Source organism: Dipodomys merriami, unplaced genomic scaffold, assembly GCF_024711535.1.
Source record: "Dipodomys merriami isolate MVZ:Mamm:240054 unplaced genomic scaffold, mDipMer1.0.p SCAF_8, whole genome shotgun sequence".
Classification (NCBI taxonomy): domain Eukaryota; kingdom Metazoa; phylum Chordata; class Mammalia; order Rodentia; family Heteromyidae; genus Dipodomys; species Dipodomys merriami.
In genome coordinates this window covers 17,803,376-17,822,715 of record NW_027206401.1, presented here as the reverse complement: position 1 = coordinate 17,822,715, position 19,340 = coordinate 17,803,376, and positions in this window count along the sequence as shown.

The window sequence follows — 19,340 nt, the reverse complement described above, 5'->3', positions numbered from 1 at the left end:
ATTCCGTATTCTTACCACTATTATTATAGCAGTTATTGAATTTTAGAAATGACACAAATTATTTGATCACATATGATATTTAAAATTCTTCTTCGTTTTCCCCAGTTGTTTTAAGATTTATTCATTATGTTTGGGTCTAATGAAAAAGTGCCACAGACTCATTTTGCTTAGCTTATTAGAATTTTCTAGGAAATGAATTTTCAATCTTGTGGTAATTCCATGGAAACATTTTCTTCAACATGGATGTTTTTGATGACAAATGGCTTCCTTATGAGTAACCTTTCCTTTGCCTTCTCGTGCATATGCATTTACCCAACTAATTTAGAAAGCCAACTTGTGTTACAGCACCAAACTTGTGCTTCTAAGGTGAATCTACTTTTCATGATAATAGCATTTACTTACAATGCCAAGAAGGTTCATGGTTTATACAAGTTTTGAAGGTCCTAATTCTTGACGCTGACAAAAGCAAATAATTTCAATCTCTTCTTATTTCTCTTGCTTTCTCTTAGACTTTGTGTGTATGAGTGTGTGTGTGTGTGTGTGTAAGTCCATGTGTGTGTGTCTTTCTCTTTCTGTCACAAGTACTATGAATTTGAACACTGTAGGGAGCCGGGGCGAGACTCCGCCCACTCCCTTGCAGCTTTGAGGTAACCACCCCAGACGGTGCTTGGCGGGACGCCTGGGCTGTGCGCGTGCACAAGCCAGGTAGAGTCCCCAGCCAATCCCATGACACCTGGTGACGGTGAAAGGCAGGCGACCAACAATAGAAAGACCCGCGTTCCGATTCTCCTATATAAGCGGCTGTGTTTCGGGTGCACGCTCTCTCGCGCCCAAGCTCTCCTACAACTAAAAGGCTCTCCAATAAAGCGTGATCTGAGAAGACTCCTGGTGTGGTGGTCGTTTTTCCTCGCTGGTCGAGTAGACGGTCGCTACAACTGGTGCTGAAACCCGGGAACGAACCAGGGACGGGACCAGCGCGAGAGGCCGAACCGGAGCCAGAACTCAACACGCGGAGAGGGGACGTCGGTAAATATCCCCCGGTATGCTGTTCACTGTAGATTTAGATATTTATTGGTTGCTTGCATTGCTTCTTCCTTTGTGGCTTGTCTTTTTGATGGTGCGCACTTGCCTCGAGGAGGGAGGGTTTGATTTAATCCAGGAAGGACGCAAAGTACTAACGCAACATCAGGATAGTCTATCAGAGTCAGCATCCAGTAAGGGGGAGGAAAATAGGCCTAAAAGAAAAAGGGAAAAAAGACAAAAGGATCCTAAAGAATTAAAGCAGGAGGGACTGCAGCCCTCACAAAAGGAGAAGGGTTTTAGGGAGGGGGTCTCAAGGAGACCCCCATGCCCTTCTTTAAAAGCAAACCGGTTCTCAGCCCTGCATGTGGAAGGGCGGGACCAAGAATATAGTAATCTTGTGAGTGACTCAGAGGAAGAAATGTTAGAGGAGGAGGGAGAGCAGCTCGATCCAGCTGATAGTGAAGAGTTAGAAGAGGCTGCGGCGGAGCACGAGGCAGACAGATATGGAGGGTGGCGCCTCTAGGGGTGGGAGTACCGCAGCAGCCAGGGAGAGGAAACGGAGCTGCCCCTCACCCGTCGGCCCCCCCGCCGTGCCCGCCGGCAGGGAAGAGTCACTTTATAAAAGAAAATACCTGGTCGCGGCGGCTGGTGGCCGCCTTTCCAGTTTTTGAAAATCCAGTTACTAATGAAAGAGATTTTGAGCCGGTTTCCTACTCCCAGTTAAAAGATTTAGTTGAGGCAGTCAGGACTTATGGGGTGACGGCCAATTATACCACTGCCTTGCTTCGAAGGCTATTAATGCTATGATTCTGTGGGAGCAAAAACTGTTCAATATTTTCCTGAATTAGTGGCTAAACAGGCAATTTTGGTCTGAGAGAGAAAAAAAAAAGGCAATTTTGGGTATAAAGTATTGTTTGATGCACTTTGCAAAAATTCCAGATAAATTAATTATTCCATACACCCGTGAGCAAGTTGAAATTTTAGCAGCCACAGTGGATATGTGGGCAATTCTTGTTTGCTCATTTCCAAATGTAATTGATAACCATTATCCTAAGCATCCTCTGCTTGCCATAGTTAACAAAAATTTAGTGTATTTTCCTGTTGTCACTTCAAAGGAGCCCTTGGTTGATGCTCTGACCATCTTTACGGATGGATCAAAATCTGGACAAGGTGCCTTTTTTGTTCAAGGACACAAACAGCCAGTGGTCTTTAATTTTCGGCCGAATTCCCCACAGGCTGTTGAATGTTTAATTGTGCTTGAAGTTTTTAAAAGATTTGATCAACCTTTTAATTTATTTTCTGATTCATTATATGTTGTAAATGCCGTTGCTTCTCTTGAAGTTGCTGCTTCAATCAAGCAGGCCAGTACTATTTCTAATGTTTTGTTACAGATTCAATCCCTTATCTTAAACAGAAAACACTCTTTTTATATTGGACATATTTGCGCCCACTCTATGTTGCCGGGCCCGATGGCAAGGTGTAATGATTTGGTGGACCAGGCAACTCGGGCTGTGGCTCTGGTTGCTGCTGATCCTGTAGAATTGGCAAAAGACTTTCATAAATTGTATCATGTACCTGCTAATACCCTTAGGAAAAGATATAATTTGTCCAGGCATGTGGCAAGAGATATTGTTAAAGCCTGTAAATCTTGTGTTACCTTTCTTCATCCTCCCCATGTGGGGGTAAACCCCAGGGGGTTGAGACCAAACGCCCTATGGCAAATGGATGTTACTCATCTGACAGAATTTGGTAAGTTAAAATATTTACATGTGTCTGTGGACACCTTTTCTGGTGTCATTCATGCCACACCTTTGGCAGGAGAAAAGGTGTCTCACGTCAAAATACACTGCTTAGAAGCTTGGGCAGCTTGGGGAAAGCCCCTTAGACTCAAGACGGATAATGGCCCTGCTTATACTTCCCATGGTTTTCGCACCTTTTGCGCACAAATGCAGGTTGCCCACACCACCGGATTGCCCTACAATCCTCAAGGACAAGGTATAGTGGAAAGAGCTAATAGAAGCATAAAAGAAATGCTTCAAAAACAAAAAGGGGGAATTGCTGAGTCAGCGTCCCCCAGGGAAAGACTTTCTCTTGCGCTCTTTACCCTTAATTTTTTAATTCTAAATGACAACGATCAGTCTGCAGCAGATCAGCATATGACAAGAGACTCCATGGATACTAAAGACATGGTTATGTGGAAGGATGTTATTAATAATAAATGGTATGGACCGGATCTGGTAATAACGAGATCCAGGGGAGCTGTTTGTGTTTTTCCACAGAGTCAAGAAGTACCTCACTGGGTGCCAATGAGACTGACCAGGCCGGTGGAGACTGCAACAGAACCCCCTCTTGAAGATGCAGCTGATCTTCCTGCTGTTAGCAACAGTGCTAATAGCAATCCCTGTGATAGCTAAACCAATGATGCTATGGGCTGTTACAATTTGCTGACTGGATTGCCTCTGCGGTGTCCTTTTCCAAAGAGCGGGTGGGAGTCGGAATGTTTTTAGCCTGCTGCTTGGGAGGATGCGTGGTCTGCCTATGGTTGGTTTGTCGCCTTCGAGCCCAAACCAGAAGGGACAAGGTTGTTATCTTGCAAGCATTAGCTGCTTTGGAGAGTGGATCCTCACCCCAGATTTGGCTGTCGGCCCTAAGAGGCAGTTAAGCCTTACCATTCTGCATAGCCTTAGCACCCCGAGGGATCAGGGGATCCCATTGCACCGGGACAGGTATGCAATTTGCAATTTAGGACAGGGTGCAAGGCAAGTGCACTGCACTTGAGGAGATGGTTCTCATCTCCTCAAGAAGAGCATGCTGGGTTGCAAGTGGGTTGATGCCCAAGATCCCACCTCTGCAAAAAAGGCATCGGACAGGCCTGGTCATCACTGGGGAAGGCGCGCCCCTCAGGCGAAGGCCAGTGCAAGGTCCTAATGTTTTAGACAGAGGCCCAACCTCTACTCTTACCTGTTGCCAAAAAACAAAGAAGGGGGAACTGTAGGGAGCCGGGGCGAGACTCCGCCCACTCCCTTGCAGCTTTGAGGTAACCACCCCAGACGGTGCTTGGCGGGACGCCTGGGCTGTGCGCGTGCACGAGCCAGGTAGAGTCCCCAGCCAATCCCATGACACCTGGTGACGGTGAAAGGCAGGCGACCAACAATAGAAAGACCCGCGTTCTGATTCTCCTATATAAGCGGCTGTGTTTCGGGTGCACGCTCTCTCGCGCTCAAGCTCTCCCATCAACTAAAAGGCTCTCCAATAAAGCGTGATCTGAGAAGACTCCTGGTGTGGTGGTCGTTCTTTCTCGCTGGTCGAGTAGACGGTCGCTACAAAATGCCTTGTACTTGCTAAGCAATAATAATACACTTGAGCCAAACTCTCATTCTTTTCTCTTTGTACTGAACTGTACTTTGTGAGAAAATGTCATCTTTTTCCCACTAATTATTTAACCATTGTTTAACTTACTTGAACATCTTGAGAAGAAGAAGATATAAGTGAATATTTTCTCCATGAAATAGACTTTAGATAAAATGTCATTGATGCTTTAAAGGGCAGGAGAAGGAAAAAGGTCATACTGAGCCAAATCAAAAGAGAACTTAGTGATGCAGTGGGGTATTACATACTGATAAGAGTCTATTCCTTCAGAATTTATAACAATCCTTTATATGCATACCACACACACACACACACACACACACACACACACACACACACACACACACACAGAGAAATGAAATATAAAGATGAGTACAACAAAACTGACAAGACAGCAGGAGAAACAAACAGAACTTCTGTAGGATTCAGAGGCTTCAACACACCTCTCCAAAAATGGACAGCCCAAACAGACAGAAAAACAAATAAGATACAGATGAACTGTACATCAGGCCTCAATCAGTTGTATATAGTAACACAGAACATCCCAGAAGGCAAATTTTTCTCTAGCTCAATTGAATGCTCTTCAGTGATTACCACATTCTAGACCACAAAACCATACCATAACAAGTTAAGAAATAAACCTAGAATCTTACAAACTGTGTTCAAGAAGTTGAAGTAGAAACTAATATGGTATGGGAAGCTAGAAAATATTTAAGATTTTGGGAAACCACCAAAACAAAACAAAAACTACAGAATACACCTAACACAGAGGTCAAATTAAAGGGAAAAAAAGGATTTATTAAGGAAGGAAAATAAATGCTGTCAAATACTGTGAAGTGATCCAAAAGCAAGAATGAGGAGGTAAGTTTCTATTATTAAGTGAATGTGCTAGGAAGGGGGGGGCATAAAAATGCTATAGCTGATGTGGAGGATCATGTCTATAATTCCACCAGGTTTGAAAGCAGAGAAAAGAAGGATCACAATTCAAGTACCTCAAGAAAAAAAGTTAGTGAGACCTCATCTCAAGAAATAGCTGATCATGATGATGTATGCCTATAAACTCAGCTCCAAGGAAAGCATGGTAGGAAGCTCACAGTCTAATTCCAACTGAGACCACAAGTGAGACTTAAAAAAAATAACCAAAAGGGGGCTGTGACAATAGCTCATATGGTAAAATGCATGCCTGTAATTATTCCACAACTTAGGGCTAAGTCTGATTGCTTTGACGTTACAAGCTGACTCAATGTTAAAAAAATCAATACATACAATATTTGTATGTAAAGGCTACAGAATTACTATTGATGTTCAAAATGTATTTGATAAAATCTTATATCCATAGAGTAGCTTTGAGGAAGAGGATACAGAGCATTCCTATCCTCAGACATCAGAAATGTTTGGGAAGGTCTCCATGGGGTGAGAGATCATTTTGTTACACATTTGGGTTTATACTGTGTCATGGTATCACTGAACACACATTTCTACTTTGCAATTAAGGAAAACGAGTTTCCTTTTCCTTCTTTTCTTTTGTCTATCGGTCTTGGGGTTTGAACTTTGGGCCAGGGCGATGTTCCTGCACTCTTTTTCTCAAGGCTAGTGCTATATCACATTGAGCCACAGCGCCACTTCCAGTTTCCTAGTGGTTCACTGGAGCTAGAGCCTCCTAAGGACTTGCCTGCCCAGGCTGACCTTGAACCTCTATCCTCAAATCTCAGCCTGCTGAATAACTAAGATTACAGGCCGGATTCACCAAAACCTGACTAGGACTTTCTGATATGTGTTAACATTACAGAACAAATGAGTTATCCCAAGTTCTGACTTAAGAGAACTCAATATAAACTTTTGGCTCCCTTATTTTTTTGATGATAGGTTCATATTTTATTAGGAATATGAATGATTTTGATATTGACATTAAAATGCATATCAAATTTTCTCTTCCCACTTACATTATCTGAAAATCTACCTCATATAATTCCCAATCTTCTTTTATGTAGTAAGCATTTCCCTAAAATAAGCAAATAGTGAACAATGTCAGTATCTTTTCATTCGTTATATTTGGAGCTTCTTTTCTGGTAAATTTCCCCATAAAATGAATCTTCCCAAACTGTTGACCTTTAAAATGAATTACAATGACGTCACTTCTGATATTTCTGTTGCTGAACAATAATAAAAAGAACTGATCACAGGTTCTTGTATGTTATTTTTTTAAAAAAAAATTCTTGAGAAGCAGTTTCTGGAATTTGTATTTTTACAATTTGCTAAATGTACAGTACAAAAATAGCCTACTTCTGTGGTACAAAACTCTGCCAAGGACTTTTTGTTCCTTCTTTATGATGAAGGCAGAGTCTTCATTAAAAAGCAAATTTTCCATTTCAAATGTTGAATAAGATGATTCTTAAAATAATTCAGTTGTTTAAAATTAGCTTCTAAAAAAGGAAAAAGACATGCACCCAAGATTATTTTCCATTCCATAGAAATTTCTCTTGATTGTAAAATGTAACTGTGTTAATCACTTAATATGTAAAATCCAAATAAGTCTTGAATTTCATGGTGTTCAGAATAATTATTTTTTCTTAATAAATACAGTCTTAAACATACTTTTTGATAACATTGTTGCATATGAAATTGTGCTATCCTTAATGAAAAATTATTTAGCAATATAATGACCTAGTTTTCTCCCTACAAGTCTACCTCTTTTGTAAAATTGTAGAACACATACTGCTGGTTTTAAGAGGGATTTTAAACTCAGCAACTATCACCCAGAAGATATTTGCTCTCGGGTTGTGCTACAGTCAGCATTGTCTTTCCCAACACATTTTTCTCTTGAGTCCTTTTATATAAGACGATGGTCTCAACTCATTAAAGGCAAATTTTTCATAAAACCGTATGCAAATTGCATGGTGAAGATGTTGATTTCTTCAACAATATTCACTGTGTCCATATCAAAAAGCCTACTTCTAGGGATGAATATCAGATAGAAAATTTCTCAAATGAATTGGACACTGCCAGGACTTTTTGATTGTGTCTTCACAAAATTCATTTGTGGAAATTCTGCCTCCCAGGATAAAATATTAGTAGGTGGATTTCAGGAGACATTTTAGAAAATAGGGCTTTCATACATGGTTTTGTTTCCCTTATAAAGGGGCCAGAGAAATATCTTAAATTCCCTCTACTGTGTGAAGATTCAACCTTAAGGTACTGTTTATGAACTGGAAAAGAGCTCCTCAGAAGACAATCATGTTTACTTTAATTTTGTGACTTTCCCGCCTGATGAATATCAGAAGTAAATTTTGTGTATGGATTAAATAGACTGCAACATACCTTAGGATAGATCAATATTTCTCAAAGCTTGCTACAGAGGGAGTCTCATTTGGTATCTGTTGAAAGTAGAGGTATCTGTTGAACATAATTGATGTGACTTTATACTGGAGCTAACGAATCAGGTCACTGAAGATTGAAACAACTCCCAAGAATAGTGTTGTGTGAGAACCATGCAGGTGGTGGCAGGCAGATGTTCTATAGCTCAGCCAGTGTGCCAAAATCCATGCTGATAATTGATCTATGAGTTGTCTTTGAAAATAAGACTTCATAGAAGGTGAGTTGTGCTATATTCAGGAATCTCCCATGATCCTCACACATTGAATTATGTAAGTCCTTGTATTAATCTAATTTTAATAAAATATTCTCAATAACATTTGCTTACCTACTGAATGAGAATGACATTCAAAATACTTTAATTAAATTAACTTTTTCCATATTTTGTGTTCAAGCCATTATGTTCTGCTCCATAGAATGAAGATTTTTCTTGGTTTTTGTTCTGTTTTATTTGGATATACTGTCTTCATTCAACTATATCATCCAGGACCACTTAATTTTCAGACTGTAGTGCAAAAGCTACTTGTGGGAATGCTTGCATGTTTTCATGCTTAATGAATAATTATAAAATGCATGTCATGTTCTTTGGAATGATGGCAACATAAGCTGAGATAATCATGGAATCCTCTATCATCATATAAGTTGTTTTCCTATGAATCTCTTCTTGAAATTGAAATATCTGTGTGACTTAGACCCATGAGTAGTCAAACCATTGATTGGAAAAAAAACCAAAAAGCCAGACTTCTTATTTTTAAATGAATCTTTTATGTATTACATACTTCCTCATGGTTATTTTGTATCTGAAAATGTTTAACTCAAGTAATTTTGAAGTTACATATTGCTATTTTTTTCCAAAATCTTTATTGTGATTAAGTGATTACATAATTTCCCAAATTTCACAGTATTGTGGGATAGTGATGCTCAGTTAAAGTCACAAACACATTCTAACTTTCATGGTGCAAATTGTCTCTTGTGGTCTATAACATTTATGAGTTCTATGAGCTTTGCAATAGTTATTTCTTCCACATTGGTTGATATGTACATTTCTTTTGTTTTGCATAGCATCAGCTGTTCCCTCTTTCCCACTCATTCCCTCCCTCCCATCGCTGCCATTGAGTTGCTTATTCATTTTGATGGGTCCTGCTGCTGTGTTTTTCTCTGATTCCCTCTAGTTCTGTGTCGTCCTCCTGGTTTCCCTCTGGTGTGCACATATATACCGTACATATGATCAGCAGCATGGGGTTATTTAGTAGTGATTCAACCAGATTAGTAGAAGTCCTTTGTTTCTTAAGCCTTGTTAATTTTGTCGTATCACCTTCCGTTTTGGATTTAACATCCACTTATCAGGGAAACCATGTGCCATTTGTCTCTTTGCTCTTGGCTTACCTCACTCAACATTTCTTCTAGCTCCATCCATTTCCCTGCAAATGCCATTATTTTGTCCTTTCGAATGGCTGCATAATATTCCATTGTGTATAGATACCACAACTTTTGGATCCATTCATCTGTGGTGGGACATCTGGGTTGTTTCCATATCCTAGCTATTGTGAACAGTGCTGCAATAAACATGGAGGTGCACCTGTCCTTGTATATTGGTTCCTGTTGTTCAGGGTAGATGACTAGAAGTGGTATGACTGGGTCATAAGGGAGGTCAATATTTAGCTTTCTGCGGATCCTCCAGACTGCTTTCCAAAATGGTTGTATAAGTGTGCATTCCCACCAGCAGTGTAATAGGGTTCCTCTTTCTCCGCATCCCCTCCAGCATTTGTTGTTGCCTGACTTTAGGATGTGGGCCATTCTGACTGGGGTAAGGTGGGATCTCAGGGTTGTCTTTATTTGCATTTCCTTTACAACCAGGGATAGTGAACATTTCCTCATGTGTTTCTTTGCCATTTTTATCTCTTCTTCTGAGAAGTCTCTCTTTAGTTCCCTTGCCCATTTAGTAATTGGTTTGTTAGGTTTGGGAGGGATTAGTTTCTTGATTTCTCTGTATTTACTGGGTATTAACACCTTGTCTGATATTTTTTCCCAGTTAGTTGGTTATCTTTCTAGCTTGGTTGCAATAGCTTTAGCTGTGCAGAAGCTTTTTATTTTAAGGTAGTCCCACTTGTCGAGTCTCTCTCCAATGTGTTGTGACCCTGGGACTCTGTTCAGGAAGTTCCTGCCTTTGCCTATAAGTTAGTGTCTCTCCTACTCTGTCCTGCAGTAGTTTCAGAGATTCAAGTTTGATGTTAAGGTCTTTAATCCATTTTGAGTTGATGTTGGTGCATGGTGATAGGCTGGGGTCCACTTTTAGTTTTCTGCATGTGGCCTCCCTATTTTCCCAGCACCAGCAGTTGAAGAGGTTGTGTTTCTTTCACTGTATGTCTTTGGCTCCTTTGTCAAATATCAGCTGACTGTAGGCCTGTGGATTTATTTCTGGATCTTCTATTCTATTCCTTTGGTCTTCTGGTCTGTTTTTGTGCCAGTACCATGCTGTCTTTGTTATTATAGCTCTATAGTAGAGTTTGAAATCCAGCATCGAGATCCCTCCATGCTGTCTTTTTTGCCTAGCATTGTGTTCGCTAATCTAGGTCTTTTGTTGTTCCGTATGAATTTTTGGACTGTTTTCTGTATTTCAGAAATGTACATCATTGCGATTTTAATAGGAATTGCATTGAATTTGTATATTAATTTTGGCAGTATTGCCATTTTCACTATATTAAGTCTGCCTATCCAAGAGTATAGAAGGTCTTTCCATTTCCTGGTGTCTTCTGTAATTTCTTTCTTTAAGTTTTTATAGTTTTTGTTAAATAGTTCTTTTACATCTTTGGTTAGGTTAATTCCAAAATATTTTATTTTTTTTGGGTGGGGTATTGTGAATGGGGTTGCTTCCTTTATTTCCCTCTCTGCTTGTACATTGTCGATATACAGGAAGGCAACTGATTTTTGTGGGTTGATTTTGTATCCTGCTACTTTGCTGAAGTGGTTTATAATTTCTAAGAGTTTGGGGATGGAGTTTTTTGGATCATGAAGGTATAGTATCATGTCATCTGCAAAAACTGATAGTTTAACTTTTCCTTCCCTATGCGGATCCCTTTAATGTCTTTTTCTTGCCTTATTGCCCTGGCTAAGGTTTCCAGGACTATATTGAAGAGGAATGGAGACAGTGAGCATCTTTGCCTTGTTCCTGATTATAGGAGAATTTGTTGTAGGTTTTCCCCATTAAGTATAATATTGGCTATTGGTCTGTCGTATATGGCTTTTATTGTTTTAAGGAATGTTCCTTCTATTCCTATTTTCTCCAGAACTTTTAACATGAATGAATGTTGTATCTTATCAAAAGCCTTTTCTGCATCAGTGGAGATAATCATGTGGTTCTTGACCTTGGATCTGTTGATGTGTTGGATTACATTTATTGACTTACATATGTTAAACCATCCCTGCATCTCTGGGATGAAGCCTACCTTGGCATAGTGTAGGATTTTTTTTTTAATGTGTTTCTGGATTCTCTTAGCTAGAGTTTTGCTAAGGATCTTTGCATCTGTGTTCATCAAAGAGATTGGTCTGTAGTTCTCTTTTTTTGTTGGATCTTTGCCTGGTTTGGGGATGAGTGTGATATTTGGCATCGTAGAATGAGTTTGGGATAGCTCCCTCCTTTTCTACTTCTCTGAGGATCTTGAGGAGTATGAGTATTAGTTTTTCTTTAAATACATATTGCTATTTCTATTGTGAAAATACCATACAGAGGGGTTACAATTACATGAGCAAGGTAATGAGTACATTTCTTATCAAGCATTGTTGCCTCCTCCTCCTTTGTTTCCCCTTCCCATCTCCCCCCCATCCCCCGCCAAAGTTGTAAAGTTCGTTTTTCGACATAATGTCTTGTACATCTCATTGTTGCAATGGGTCCACCTGTATCCCTATTTAAACAATTTGTTTTTTCCCTTCCCCTCCACAAAGTATACCAACATCAAATAGAGTGAAAACAAGGGTGATACCATGGGGGAGGGACATACAAAGCAACAAAGAAATAGTTAGAAATAATAGCAACAAAGAAAAAAACATTTGAATCCTTATATTGAGGTTCATTTAAGCTCTATTAATTCAAAGATAAAATTTTCTTGAAGTCATTATGACAATAGATTTCCTCAATTTGTTCATATTTACATAAGTTCTCCACCATTCAACAGAATCTAGATTTGTAGAATACTGCTCCTGTGCAATAAATATTTAATCTGACAGAAAATAGAAGTAATAGAATATACTCTTGGATCTTTGGCCTTCAGTTAATAGGCAGCTACATTCCTAGGCCTAGTGTGTTGCTTAACACACATTTCCTTCTTTATCTCTTCTTTTGCCAGCATAAGTACATTAAAAATTTCTAAATGTTGCTAAACACACATTTCTCACATGTCCCACATGGAGACATTTTAAATAGCTCTGTACTGAAATAGAGTCGCCTTTAAGATCTCTGCCAGTTAGCAATGGAATTAACCTTCAAAATCATTGTTTTCTTTTTCTTTTCTTTTCTTTCTTGCTTTTTTTTGCAGGACTCTCTGAGGACTACATGGAAAACAGTTCTGTCTTGCTTTCTAACACAGTTCATGCATCATTCTAACCTACAGTGACAGAGTTCCTGTGGTGTATTACCCTGAATGGTCAACAATACTCACTCAATGCTCACTCAGAAGATAACATTAACAATTCATGTTTTTCCTATATAACCCATATGCTGGACTCCAGGCCTTACTGATGTCTGCAGTGCGTGGTATATTGGAGAAAGGAATAGAGAAATGCACATGTGGTTCTGTCTACATGTATTAAAATTACAACTCCTTAGTGGTACAAACACATCAAAAACTTAACATTGACACTTTACTGTCTTAAGTGTCAGGCTTTAGAGAGAATATGGACACTGTGCTCTGACATTTATAACAGTCTACTCAAAATACTTATTCTTTCTTGCCTTTCATTTTTAAATTGATATATTTCTTTTTGTATGTCTTCATAGCTGTATGTTGAATTTAATAATGTTTCATAGATCAGCCATCATTTTTAAGTGACATTAAATATCTATATATAATTTTAAAACTAATTTTGTCCTTAGTTTTTGTAAGAGGAAAATTTGAAATTATTCCTTATAAGTTTAAGCAGATTCCACTTCAAAATGAGTAAAATTGATTTTTACTAAATTACAAAAAGATGTAATTGGCATGATATTGAATTTTTCCATCTCCAAACAAACTTGTTCCAGACTTTTATGATGTAGCTGGTTAAATCCAATTAGACATTCTGTTCCGTACTTGTCCTCTATTTTGACACATGGATAAAATGTCCTCCTTCACAAGGTACCTTTCCTTCTCATTTCATTTAAATATTTCCACATGATTTTACCTAGACTATTACATTATATGTTGACTATATAGATTGTGTTACTCAAGTATGTTGGTGTCTTAGTTGTTTTTGTTTTTGTTTGTTTTTTGGTCAGTCATGGGGCTTGAAATCTAGGGCTGAGAGCTGTCCCTCAGCTTTTCAGCTCAAAGCTAGTGCTCTACCACTTGAGCTACAATGCCACTTCTGGTTTTCTTGTGGTTTATTGGAGATAAGAGTCTCATGGACTTTCCTGCCCAGGCTAGCCTTGGACCATGATCCTCAGATTGCAGCCTCCAGAGTAGCTAGGATTACAGACATGAGCCACCGTTGCCCGGCAGGTGTTTTAGTTTTTAAAGATATTAATTTCTCTTCATGATAATTAGCAATTGTGCATAACTTTGTTTATAGTATTATTAAAATAGCAGTAATGATATTAAACATTTTATAATCCATCCATGTATTTATTGGTAAGATTTATGTAGTGTTTAAATAAAGCATGGCTTCACATTCTTTCTTTCTTTTTTTTGGGGGGGGGGTCCGGTTGTAGGGCCTGAACTCTGGGCCTGGGCGCTGTCCCTCAGCTCTTCAGCTCAAGGCTAGCACTCTACCACTTGAGCCACAGCTCCATTTCTGGCTTTTTCCTTTCTGCTTATGTGGTGCTGAGGAATTGAACCCAGGGCCTCATGTATGCAAGGCAAACACTCTACCACTGAGCCACCTTCCCAGGCAGCTTCACATTATTTCTATGACCATATTTTTTTCCACCAACAATTATGACCACCAACATTGAGAAATTATATATATATGTATATATATATATACACATAACTATTATACACATATGTTTACAATTACTACATGTATATCACTGTTATCAACCTCTCGGTTTATTTATGTAGGAAAAGACATACAGTGAACTCAGCATATTTATTTATGATCTATTAGCTGAGGACCTCTAATTTTCTTTCTTTCTTTCTTTTCTTTTTTTTTTTTGTCAGTCCTGGGGCTTGAACTCTGAGCTTGGCGTTGTCCCTCAGCTCTTCAGCTCAAGATGAGTGCTCTACCACTTGAGCCACAGCGCCACTTCCGGTTTTCTAGTGTTTTTTTGGAGATAAGAGTCTCATGGACTTTCATGCCTGGGCTGGCTTTGAACCTCAATCCTCAGATCTCAGCCTCCTGAGTAGCTAGGATTACAGGTGTGAGCCACTGACGCCTGGAAATTTCTAATTTTCAAATAAAGACATTCTCTAATTTGCAAAGAATTTTCCCTCAGCAATATCAATTTAAATATTTATTCCACCTGAAACATTCTCTGATCTAACAGACTTAACCATGATACACTTCCTTTCACACCACTGTATTGCTCTGCTTTTGTCAGAATATAACTAGCTAGCTAACTAGGTAGATATACTCTAAGATATATTCTAGCCTCCTATTTAGTTATTAAATTTCTTAAAAACTGTCATCATGTCCTATGGACGCATTTTGAAATAGTAAAATGATGAATAAATGCAAGTCTATTTTACTATACATATTTATAAAAATGCTTAAGTGACATAATGAATCTGGCTTATTCTAATAAACAGAATACATGCAGGCAAGGTTTACTACACACATTTATACATACGTGACCTATAAAGTATTTTAATTCTATTATAAAACCCTTGAAATACTTTCTTTCTAATCGCAAGGCTATTTATTCAACAGCACAGACCACTATTATCCATTCTTGATTATATGATGCTAAACTGAGATATGGAACTTGAATTTCGGAGGTCAATTTATTTATCATAGCTTTTGGTTTTACGTGAAGAGCAACATGCCACATCGTTACCAAATAGCAGCACGTTGTGATTAAGATAACAGATGGAGAGGTCAGACAGACTTTCTGTCACTATTTGAGTAAGTTTGCATAAATTACTTAATCTTTCTGTTTCAATTTCTTCATCTATGAACCAACAATCATAACATTAGTATTATTAAATAATATACATGGTAGAGATAATAAAAATTAAGTCACTAGTATATGTCTATCTGGCATAGTCTTTAGCAAATGTCTTGTTTGGGCTATCATGAATGACAAACTATTACAGATTTTGTGGCATGAAAAGCACACATTGATTTCTCACAATTCTGGAGGTTTGAAATCCAAGCCTGCAGATTGGGTTACTTTTCCATTCTTGTATACCTTGTTGTCTTGTTGCTTCATCCTCAGACCTTCATTATCATACAAAGACATTAATTCCCTCATGGGGACCTTGTGCTCATGACACCATCTTAACCTAATTACCTTCTAAAGGATCCATCTTCAAATACCACCAGTTAGGGATTACGAGTCAACATAAGCATTTTGTGAGAACAAAGACAGGTACTTAGTCATAACAGTAAATACTGCTTCTGTTACTAATATTGCCACTGTAACCACTCTAATCAGTACAGTATCATTTATTTTACCATATAAAGTTAAAAGCAGATCTAAGCTGGGCACTGGTGGCTCATATCTGTGATCCTATCTATTCATGAGGCTGAGATCTGAGGTTTGAGGTTCATAGCCAGCCCAAGCAGGGAAAGTCCATGAGACTTTTGTCTCCAATAAACCACTGAGAAAAATCTGAAAGTGTGCTATGGCTCAGGTGGTAGAGCACTAGCATTGAACACAGAGGAGCTCAGAGACAGTGCACATACCCTGACTTTAAGCCCAAGGACCAGTAAAACAAAACTAAACAACAACAACAACAAAAACACTAAGAAATAGAAACACAGGTCTAATGACTGCAGAAAAATGTGTGTAAGTACATTGGATGGGGTTTAGCATAAATTCTGAAATGTGGTATTTAATATACAGTGCTGCCTCTCATGCTTTCACATTCTTTTAAATCTGTACTGTTGCATCAAAGTCATACTGACAAACGGTCTCTTGGGTAAGTTCATTAGAGAGCCTTTTCTCTTCTATTAGTCTTTTTTCTTCTAATAAATGTGACTCATGAAATCAAGAGGCCAGAGCTGGACCTAAGACAGGACAAGTGTAAATATACCTGTGCAGGAAACATTATATCATGAGCACCAAAGCCTCTTTTCTAGTCTTTCCTTAGTTGTGATTCATCACTTGCTTAGTACAGAAAGATAGCTTTTAAATGCAACGTAACATGTACAAATTCTATGATAACTCCATTAGAGCATGTTCCTAGGTATATTCTTAGACTTGAAAGAATGGCTGGCAATATAAAGCATTCAAAAAATGCCTGAAGGACTTTAAACTATCAAATTTATGAGACAAAGAGCAGTATACAAACTCTAGTAAGGGAATGTCTCCAAATAATGCATTCATTGATTTACTCATTCATATCCACGTCTTATTAAGTACTTACAATGATAATGTTATAGCTTTTGTGAATAATTACCATATTTTTTCATTTAGTTCACTAAAATAACCGATTTTTTCTATTTTTCAGTTCTATAACTGAAGCAAAATCATATTAGATGAATTGTAACAAGTAAAGAAAAAGCATTTAATTTTCAATAATCTATCTTTCTTCATTATCCTTAACAAGGATTTATTACACTCTAAAATAAATTGGTTGGCAGTCACATTATTTTCACTCCATAGGCATCATTTTATTTCAAAGAACATCCTCTAGATTTATTTGAGGCAGAGAAAGAACTTCTATTTTCCAGGTTTTATGAAAGCCTAAGGTCCATTACTGAATAGGACTAATATAAATACTGAAGTCTCTCTTTCCTGTGAGGTTCTAAGCCAAATATTTAAAGAATCATTTATATACTCTTTGAAAAAAAGTGGTAAATTACCTCTATACAACTTAAAATCCATGTGTAAGAATCAATAAATTCGACCATCCAGGAATTATTCTTTTTTAATATGATGAGTAATAAGCAAAGATAGGGGTATATATTTGGTTGATCCTTGGACTTCTGAAAACTAAGGGACAATTTTACAAACTCAAGTTTCCTCCTCTAGTTCATAAGCTCCCAGTGTAGTTATTTCTTTGATTTTTTTTTTTTTTTTTTTTTGTCAATCATGGGGCTTGAACTCTGGGCCTGGGCGCTGTCCCTCAGCAATTCAGCTCAAGGCCAGCGCTCTACCACTTGAGCTACAGCACCACTTACGGTTTTCTGGTGGTTTATTGGAGATAGGAGTCTCACAGTCTCTCCTGCCCGGGCTGGCTTTCAACCTCAATCCTCAGATCTCAGCCTCCTGAATAGCTAGGATTACAGGCGTGAGCCACCAGCGCCCGGCTATTTCTTTGATTTTTTAATGTGTATTAATTATACTGACCTTTGAGCTTCCTATGAATAGAACCAGGCATTATATATTATTTTCTTTTCATTTCTCGCCAACAATAATGTATCCATGTATTAGTTAACTCTGATTGAAACAACTTAAAGGAGGAATCATTAATCTGAGGAAATACTTTCAGGCAGTTCACCTCATACAGCCATGAAGCACATGGGAAAGGAATAAGGTACATCCCACAAGAACATTTACCACCCCATAATTCACTATCACCCAATAACGCCATCATATTATGAATTCATGGAAGAAATAGTCAATTCATTAGGCTGGAGCCTAATGGCTCTGGAAATTCCATCACAGACACAACCAGGTCCATGACTTACTAATCTCCTATTTCAATTCCTAATCCAGTCAAATTGACAATGAACATCATCTGTTAGATTCATCAATGCACAGAATATCTGTGTTAATTTTGTATTATTATTTATTATTCTTTTTTTAAATTTTATTTTACTTTATTTGTGAACATACTGTGCAGAGGGGTTACAATTACATGGGCAGGATAATGCATACATTTCTTACCAAGCATTGCAGCCTCCTCCTTTGGTTTACCCTTCACATCCCTTCCCAGCCTCCCCCCTCCCCCCAATCCCAATCCTTCTCCTTCCCCCTCTTCCCCCCCCCCACCGACGTTGTAAAGCTCGTTTTGGACATGACAACTTGTACTTCTCATTGTTGCAACAGGTCCGCCTGTATCCTTAAACAACTGGTTTTTCCCCATCTCCTCCACAAGTTATACTGACATCAAATATAGTGAAAGCAGGGGTTATACTGTGGGGGAGGGACATACAAAGCAACAAAGAGATAATCTTATAAATGCGTTAGAAACACATGCATGAAAGAAAAAAACATTAAAATACATATCTAAGGGTTCATTTTCCTGACATCACATTATCTGACCTTTTCCGTTTGACTCATACATATACTAGATATTGCAAATAAGGGAAACCATGGGACCTATGTTTCTTTGGGCCTGGCTTGCTTCACTTAATATAATTTTTTCCAAACCTTTCCATTTCCTAACAAATGGGGCAATGTCATTCTTTCTGATGGAGGCATAGAATTCCATTGTGTATATATACCACATTATTATTCTGTGGTGTCATGATACCACAGTATGTCCACTTTACTGTTGATACTCATATTATCTTCAGGTGAGACAATTAAAAACACAGCTGTTATAAATGCTTAGTTACATAGTACTGTTTTATACACACAGCTACCAAACTCTATAAATAACTTGGCTTATTTATCTATAGAAACCATTGCCCCATAGTTTTCCAAAGGGGTGTGACAATCTATTTACTACCACTATCAATGTACATGTCCATAATGCTACAAAGTGCGATAGCAATCAATATATACTCAAATCTACCAATGTCCAAGAGTTCCATGTTACTTCACATCCTTTCTAATACCAGGAGTTTGCTGCAGACTGAATGCTTGTGTCTCTACCCTAATGCATATATCTAATATCTAATCTCCAATTGATAGTATTCAGAGATGGGTCACTTAGGTTATGTGGGTATATAGAGATTCGTCATTTGCCCTCATATCCTAGTAATGAAAATCCTAACCTTGGGATGAGTATTTCTTAATTATTGTAAAAGTGATGTACAGAGGGGCTACAGTTACATAATTCAGGTAAAAAGTACATCTCTTTTTCAACAGTGTCACCCCTCCCTCATTTTCTCCCAGGTTTTCTCCTCACAAGCCCCATTCCCTACACCCCCCCCCCAAGGTATATAGTTCATTTTCCATACAGTGTCTGGGGCTAGGAATGGTAGTGACTCTACTCACGATTACTCCAGTGACCTATATACAAACTTTATGCTTCCTGTTCATCTTCCCATATGCTCTGTTGGCCTGACATGCTAGTTCTGAAGGAGAGGCTGCTCCAGCCAGTCTC